This window comes from Lactuca virosa, chromosome 5 (assembly GCF_052849685.1).
Source record: "Lactuca virosa cultivar CGN04683 chromosome 5, Lactuca_virosa_CGN04683_v6, whole genome shotgun sequence".
NCBI lineage: Eukaryota > Viridiplantae > Streptophyta > Magnoliopsida > Asterales > Asteraceae > Lactuca > Lactuca virosa.
Genome location: NC_136430.1, coordinates 325803950 through 325813259, shown reverse-complemented (window position 1 = coordinate 325813259; position 9310 = coordinate 325803950).

Below are 9310 nucleotides of genomic sequence, written 5' to 3'. Positions count from 1 at the left end.
TATCTAGTTAGTTTGTCTATTAATTATTTCTTTATCCCTATTCTCGCGTAGATTTCATGGCTGGATTCCATATTCCCGGAGACCCGTACTACCCTGACAACGGCAATGAAGGATGGCTTGGAGAAGAGCCAGAAGATGATCACCCAATCCCGTTGGATGATGACAACCTACCCCCAGCTGAAGGCTTTTCTGATGGTTCTGACTCAGAACCTGAAGTCAACAACCTACCCCCAGCTGCTCAAGACCCAAACCCGAACCCTCGTCCAGCATTTCAAGGACTCACGCCTTTGTGGGCCACAAACTTGAACAGATGGAGTCAGGAACAGGGCCAACCCATGCCCTACAATGAAGACAGAAGCGTCTACAACCTCACCGAGGGAGGTTCAGCTGACAGGGTCCTACCCATCATGGTTCGAAGGATTTCCCGGAACACCGAGCAAGGTCAAGCAACTATCGACTGAGTCGTGGAGATTGACGCCAACTCTAGCATTAACACAGTCTGCATTCGCCAGCTAGAGCCTGCTCATGAAAGGACTCAGGTCCGCAATGCAGTTTTGCAGAGAGAACTTGTTGAAACCCAAGCTGAAGTCAGAGAACTTCGAGCTCAACAAGCAAGATCTGAAAGGCGTATGAGGGACATAGAACGTCTTCTGTCGGAGTCAAGAACTCACTCTAGTAGTTCTCGTCGCCGATAGAGTCCCATCGACTTCTCTTTTGGATATAACCTAGTTTACGTAAAAACTCTAGTCTAATTTTCTATCTTTGTAAATCTTAGACCTGTTAGGTCTTGATTAGGTCGTAGTTCTGTCAAAATTTTCCCATCTTGGTTGATGTAAGGCCTACTTATAAGCCATTTTCCCCGAACTTGTTACATCTGTAATTCCAGTATTATTGACAGATATCTAATCTCATGGAAATTATATCCAAATGCTTTCATCTACAATCAATCATACTATTCAATTGTGCTGTTGGGCTATGGAGAGTTAGTCCATGAGTCATTCTCATCAATTTTCCTATTAAATTCTTATCGATATCTTCATCTTTCTAAACTTATAGTTAAAAGATGCCTCCACGTCGATCAACAAGACGCGATCCTCCGATAACTGCAACACCACCTGCTCCCCAAATCGATACGACAGCTCTGAATGCGGCTGTAGCTGCGGCTGTGGCTACAGCCATGGCTCAATATCACTATTCTGGTTCCACTAGAGGAGGAACCCCTGTTCAATCTACTCTTGGTGAAGCTCCTGTGTGCTTGAGAGAGTGCTCCTATAAGGACTTCACTAACTGCAAGCCCAAGTCCTTTAGAGGGACTGGCATAGTCATTTCCCTCTCGCAATGGTTCGAGAAGACCGAATCGGTTTTCGAAATCTGCTCCTGTCCAGAGGGGAGCAAGGTCAAGTTCGCTGCTTGTACCTTTGAGGAGAAAGCCCTGACATGGTGGAATAGCCATGTCAAGGCACTATCTCTTGTGGTGGCTAATGTCATGGGCTGGCAAGCTCTAAAGGAGCTAATGATCGAAGAGTACTGCCCGAGGGGCGAAATCCTAAAACTGGAGGAAGAACTGTGGAGCCTAACCATGAAGGGCTCCGACATAGTCTCCTACACCGCCAGGTTCTGCGAGCTGGTGGCCCTCTGTCCCAACATGGTTCACACAGAGGGAAAGAAGATAGAAAGATACATATGGGGGCTGGTGCCTCCATTCCAGGGAAATGTTTTGGCTTCAAACCCCACTACATTCGATAGTGCCAAGCGATTGGCACAGCGGCTTATAGACCATGGGGTTCGTACCCCGGCCGCAACAACAACCCTGGCCATCTCAGAACCTTCCAAAAACGCTGATTCCAAGCGGAAGTTCTGGGATGACAAAAAGAAGAAGAAGGCTGCCAAAAAGGAGCAGGTCGTGGCAGTTCATGCTGCGATAGCACCTGCCGCTGCTGCTCCGGTAAAGCAGTACGCTGGAAGTTTGCCTAAGTGCAACAAATGCAACTTCCACCACATAGGAGCCTGCCGGGAAATGCAGTGTTCGAACTGCAACAGGAAGGAGCACACCGCCCGTTTCTGCAAAGCTCCGGCGAGGCCACTCAACCAAGTCCCCGGCGCTGGTGTGGGCCAAGCTTGCTACGGTTGTAGCGAGGTGGGCCACTACAAGAGGGACTGCCCAAAGGCAGGGAATGCCGGTAGAATGGGAAGGGTTCTGGCCATAGGCCACGAGGAAGCGGTTGCCGACCCCACAGTGGTCACGGGTACGTTTCTCCTCGATAACTCTTATGCATGCATTCTGTTTGATAGTGGAGCGGAGAGGAGTTTCGTGAACCAAAAATTTGCTCATTTACTTAAGCAAAAATCACGAGCACTTAAAGAACCGTTCACTGTAGAAATGGCTAATGGAAAGACGGAGAGCACTAGCAGTATATTCATAGGGTGTAACCTAACACTAGATAGCCATTCATTTTCGATCGACCTCATGCCGGTCTCAATTAAAAGTTTCGACGTCATTATCGGCATGGATTGGTTGAGTCTTCATCGTGCCGACATCATGTGTTACGAAAAGGCAATTCTCCTTAATCTACCGTCTGGCGAAACTCTAGTAGTTTATGGTGACAAACCCGGCACGAACCTTCGTATCATCTCGAGCATTCAAGCCCAGAAATTCTTGCGAAAGGAATGTCGCGCATTCCTTGCTCATGTGGTCAATGTGAGCCAAGAAACGAAAGACATTCAGAACATTCCAGTAGTACGCGACTTTCCTGATATCTTTCCGGAAGAACTCCCAGGATTACCCCCGCAACGTCAAGTCAAGTTCAGAATCGACTTAGTTCCAGGGGCTACCCCCGTAGCCAAATCGCCCTATCGTCTAGCACCTGCAGAGATGCAAGAACTGTCCTGTCAACTTAACGAACTGCTCAGCAAGGGCTTTATAAGACCAAGCTTCTCACCCTCGGGAGCTCCAGTCTTGTTCGTCAAGAAGAAAGACGGATCGTTTCGTATGTGCATCGACTACAGGGAGCTCAACAAACTGACCTTCAAAAATCGTTATCCTTTGCCTCGTATTGACGATTTATTTGACCAACTTCAAGGGGCGAACTTCTTTTCAAAAATCGACTTAAGGTCCGGATATCACCAACTACGAGTGCTAGGGGAGGATGTCCCGAAGACAGCCTTCCGAACTCGTTATGGGCACTACGAATTCGTAGTGATGCCATTCGGATTAACAAACGCGCCCGTAGTATTCATGGATTTAATGAATAGGGTGTGTCGTCCTTACTTGGACCAGTTCGTCATCGTCTTCATCGATGACATACTTATCTACTCTCGTATTAAGGAGGAACATAGTCAACATCTTCGACAGGTCTTAGAAACACTGCGTTCGGAGAAGCTCTATGTGAAGTTCTCAAAATGCGAATTTTGGATTCGAAGAGTCGAATTCTTAGGGCACGTGGTTAACGAAGAGTAAATACACGTGGACCCTTCCAAAATCAAAGCCATTGAGAGCTGGTCAGCACCGAAGACGCCTACCAAAATTCATCAATTTCTAGGCCTCGCTGGCTACTATCGCAGGTTCATTCAGAACTTCTCCAGCATTGCGAAACCTCTTACAACACTGACCCAGAAGGGTGTGGCCTTTGACTGGGAAGAAAAGAAAGAGAGAGCGTTCCAAACGCTCAAGCGAGCCTTGTGCACCGCACCTATACTATCCCTCCCCGTAGGGATAGAAGACTTCGTTGTCTATTGCGATGCGTCAAATCAAGGGCTCGGATGTGTTCTGATGCAGCGAGGTAAGGTCATCGCATATGCCTTGAGACAGCTGAAGACACACGAGGTCAACTACACTACCCACGATCTGGAGTTAGGAGCAGTTGTGTTTGCTCTGAAGATCTGGAGACACTACCTGTATGGTACAAAAAGCACTATCTTTACAGACCACAAAAGCCTACAACATATATTCGACCAAAAGGAGCTCAACATGAGACAACGACGGTGGGTCGAGCTACTCAATGACTACGAATGCGAAATTCGTTATCAACTGGGTAAAGCCAACGTAGTAGCTGACGCCCTAAGTTGGAAAGAATATTCTGGTCATAGAGTCAAATCTTTGACTATGACTATCCATTCACACCTGTCCACGCAAATTAAGGAAGCTCAGCTCGATGCTTTCATGGATCAGATCTGGACACCGAAACACGGTGGCTTCAGAGACTTGGTCATGAACGAGGCGCACAACACTCGTTATTCCGTCCACCCGGGTTCAGATAAGATGTATATGGATCATAAAAAGCTATATTGGTGGCCTAACATGAAAACAGAGATTGCTACCTTCGTGAGTAAATGCCTTACTTGCGCCAAGGTTAAGGTCGAATATCAGAAACCCTCCGGTCTACTACAACAACCTGAGATACCGGAATGGAAGTGGGAGCGGATCACTATGGACTTCATAACCAAGTTGCCCAAGACAACGGGTGGACTTGATACCATATGGGTCATCGTCGACAGATTGACCAAGTCCGCACACTTCCTACCTATCAAAGAAACAGACAAGATGGAGAAGCTTACAAGAACTTACATACGGGAGATTGTACGACTGCACGGTGTTCCCATATCCATTATCTCGGACAAAGATAGTAGGTTCACTTCGAGGTTCTAGCAGTTGCTACAAAGTTCCCTAGGAACTAGGCTGGACATGAGTACAGCCTACCATCCACAGACCGACAGACAAAGTGAGAGGACTATCCAAACCTTGGAAGATATGTTGCGAGCTTGTGTGATCAACTTTGGGAAAGCATGGGATACTCATTTAACCCTTGTCGAATTTTCCTACAACAATAGTTATCACACGAGCATAAAGGCTGGTCCATTCGAGGCCCTCAATGGCCGAAAGTGCAGATCCCCTCTGTGCTGGGCAGAGGTGGGTGATACCCAGTTAGCTAAAGGACGAGTTCCTGAAAGCACTCTCACGGGTCAGGAGATCATTCAAGAAACGACAGAGAAGATCGTTCAGATTCGTGAACGATTGAAAGCCTCTAGAGACCGACAGAAAAGCTACGTAGATAAACGAAGGAAACCGTTGGAATTCCAGGTGGGCGATCGTGTTCTATTGAAAGTCTCACCCTGGAAAGGCTTGATACGCTTTGGAAAGCGTGGAAAGCTAAATCCAAGATACATAGGGCCTTTCGAGATTCTTGCCAGAATCGGCCCTATAGCTTACAAACTTAACTTACCTCGCGAACTCAGTAACGTACATTCTACTTTCCATGTCTCGAACTTGAAAAAGTGTCCGTCCGACGAGACTCTTGTAATCCCACTCGACGAGATCGAGATCAACGAGAGCCTCAACTTCGTGGAAGAACATGTAGAGATCATGGACCGGGAGGTCAAGCAAACGAAACAAAGCTGTATCCCGATAGTGAAGGTTCACTGGAACGCCAAGCGAGGACCTGAATTCACTTGGGAACGAGAGGATCAGATGAAACTGAAATATCCTCGTCTTTTTACTTAGTTATTTGTAACTACTTATTTGCTTAAACTCTAATTTCGGGACGAAATTCCTTCTAACGGGGGGATGATGTGACAACCCGAAATTTCTATTCTATACAACCATTCACTTCAATAGAAGTCATAACTGTTTTTGCTAACTTTCAAGCTTTTTGGAATCAGTTTGAGTATTTTAAAGTTAGTACTTCAAGAGATAACAGGAGAGAGGATACCCTAGGGTTTATTGTGCAACAATAAAGTCTCAAAACTCCAAGAGTTTGGAGTTTACAGCCTAAACATGGTGTTTACGGCCGTAAACCCCAAGGGGTATAAATATGGCACTTAGCCATTTTTATCACTTTTTACCATTTTCAAGAACTAGAACTCAAATCCTCTCAAGTATCATCCGATTTTCCTTCTTGATCTTCAACTATGTAAGTGTTTCTTGCCCTAATTAGTTGATATCTTACTTAATCTAGTGATCTTACATGATTCCATCCGTGAAATCATTCCGTTTGTGTAGATCTTCAAGTGTTCTTAGTTTCACCAAGAACACCAAGAACACAAACTAGTGTTCTTGGACTTTTAACACCCTTTCAAGCTTGTACATAGTAAGTACTCTTACCTTGGCTTGTTATAAGGCTTGTTACAATTCTTAATCATCTAGAAAACACAAAGGAACACAAGATCAAAGGTGTTTACGGTCCAAACATGTTCTTGGACCGTAAACCCTAATGAATGGGCCATTGTGTGTCCTAGTCCCTTACCAAGCCTTGGATACTAGTCTAGATCACATCCTTGAAGTGTATAGGACTTAAAACATCAAAAAGACCAATAACCATTAGAGTTTACTGTTGGATTAATGTCTAAGTCCATAACTATAATTGGTAAGACTTGACCCGACCCGGCATGGTCCATTTGGGTTGCTTGGCATCGGGACAATTGGATAGACAAGATGAGGAAAAAGGATACTAGTGATTTATATTAATATATTATAAGTTCTAATATATTAATATATAATCATATTATTTAATTAGTATTGATCAAGAATTAATTTATAATTAATTAAGTGATCAAAAGGAACTAATTAAATATGGACTCTAAGATATATGTGTGTGATGGACCAAGTTCATTTAGGTTGGGCTAAGCTTTCATGGATAGTCCATGGAGTGTTTAACCCATGGATCATATGAAATGAAAGGTCATGGGTATTAGGGTTTAACCCTAATCTCCACACTATATAAAGATGTCCTTGGTTGGTGAAATGCGCACTAGTGTGTGTACACAAAAGGGCAAGGCCGATTTCACTAGAGAGAACCAAAGTATCCTTATTCTCAAGGTTATTCCAAGTGTTCATGGTGTTGTGTGAACCATTTGAGGTGTCACACTTGGGGAACTAGGCACTCAAGCTTAATGAAGACAGGTTACATAAAAAAAAGGTATGTATTCTATCTATTTTATTACCCAAGTATATGATATTTGTATGCTAGTATAGGGTAATATCTTGGAAACTTCATATTTGCATGTATAATAGAGAAAACATAGATCCAAGGTATTTAGGGTTGTATGTGCACCATAGGATGTTGTAGTATACTAAAACTCAACTGTGGTATCAGAGCCATGGGTTGTTTTCTGTTATATTCATGCAAATGTTTGATTTTCAAAGTTGAAAAAAAAAAGAAAAAAAAACATGAAGTTTGTCAAATTTTAAGATAATTACTTGTTTTGTGAAAAACTAATTATTTTTAAAATTTGAATCATTTGCTATATGAGTTGAATTAGGTCAAATTTAGTAAAAGATAAAATCATATGATTATTTTATTAGTTTTAAAAGTTTGATCTAAATGTTTTAAGGAGTTACAAATTTTGTCATAAAATTTTGGAGCTCAAAAAGTTTTTTTTTAAGTTGTGATCTTATGTGTTTTGAAACCTCCATAAGTTATGGATATGAAAAGGTTTTAATTTTTTTTTTTGTTTTCATGGAGTTACAAAATTTGGTGTTAATGTTTTAAAGAATTCCATAACTTATTCTTAAGTTATGGAACATGAAAAGTTTCATCATAAAACAAGCATTTAACTCCATAAGTTATGGATTACCAAAAGTTCTATGTTTCCTTGATTTATGAGTTAGTTTAGATTAATGGAAAAAAATTGTGTTTTAGTAGTTTTCAATCCTAATTAATCTAAAAGTTGTTCATAAAATGTGTATTTTTGTAACTTGTCCTCAAGTTATATGAAAAGTCATATTTATGAATCTTAAAAAACTCATAAATATGCCTTAGGTTACAAAAAAAATGAAGAGCCTTTTCTTATAAATAGTTTTTATGGCTCCATAACTTGTCCTCAAGTTATGGATGTCCAAGAGTCTCTTCATTAAAAGTTTTAAAGCTTTACTTAAAACTCATAAGTTATGAAAATCCAAGAGTTTTGAATAGTTTCAAAACTTGCCGTCAAGTTTTGGAATTTGAAAAGTTTTCTCTAATGAATACTTTAATTCCAAGTTAAGCCCTTAGAATTTTAAAAGTTAAAATTCAACCCTTATACTTTATAATATTATAAGTTAATAATATATATATGTGTATAAGAGCAAGTCAGTCTTACCATTAGTAGGCCTCATTCACGAAGCCGGTCTATAAGGGGGGGTATAAGGTTGTTGCCTATAAAATGGCAGCTTAATGGGTGTCCACTCTCACCCACCGCTTCATTGACTGGTGGAGGGTCGTTAGCCGAATAGGTAGGACAAGGACTATAATTCTCCCTTCATTAAAAGTATTAATGATAAATACTAAGTAACTAAACCTTTTATTAATTCCCAATCTTAGTTACTTAGGAAAATATGAATAAGGTGCTAATCCATGAAATTACACTTTGCACTTTGTTTAAACCGTTAGTGGAGCGTGTGTGGTTAACCGGCACACTAACCTGGATTTAACAAAGAAGGCAAAGGGTAACTTAATATTTATCATAGTATCGGTGGAGCTCGTGTGGTTAACCGACACATCAATTGAGGGGTAAATATTAAGGGTACCAAGTATATTTGCATGGTTACTTCACACCTTGTTTTGTGATCCTCGGCATCCCAGTCACAAAACCTGAAGGGCACACTCGAGATTGAAACATGCCATTGAAAAGTTCAATGAATCTAAAAAGATCTAGGAGTTTCAAATCCAAGTAAAAACCTAATTAAATTATTTTGTTTTTCATGGTGGAAATTGGTAAATCGTCATTTACCTACCTTCAACTATTTTATAACTCGGATTACGGCATCCCTCTTCCAGTTATAAATAGGTTGTTGGATCCTAGCCTTAATATTTCATATTGGGTGTTATATTAAGGACTTTAGATCAACTATCTTGAATATCTCCCAAAAGATGTCTAGTTCAGACATCTATGATCTTCCCAAATCTCTTGGAACTTTACTTCCTCCACCTCCTCCAATTATTCTCCCTAACCCACAAGTTCAAGGTCACTCAAGCCCTAATGGCAAGCAAGGTCTATGTGTGATCACATCTTAGAGATGAAGTCACATATTGACAAGCCGGGAGAGTTAGGTGTCAAAGTCTTGAGAAAGTTGGATGTTCAATCACTTTCTAAGTCACATAGTGAGTTCCTTTGGGACTACTATGAAACAGACTATGACATGAACCTTAATGATCATATCTATTTGCTTGGTGCTGCTGAATCAGCAATGATTTGGAACGATAGTAAAGCAAATTTGATTAGAATATCCACTTCCCAAAAACTTTATGGACAGTGACAATGGTGACACTGGAAATCCAGAAAAAGCATTCTCTTCCCAATGGAAAGGGATTGGCCATAGTCAACCCGGTTGACCAAA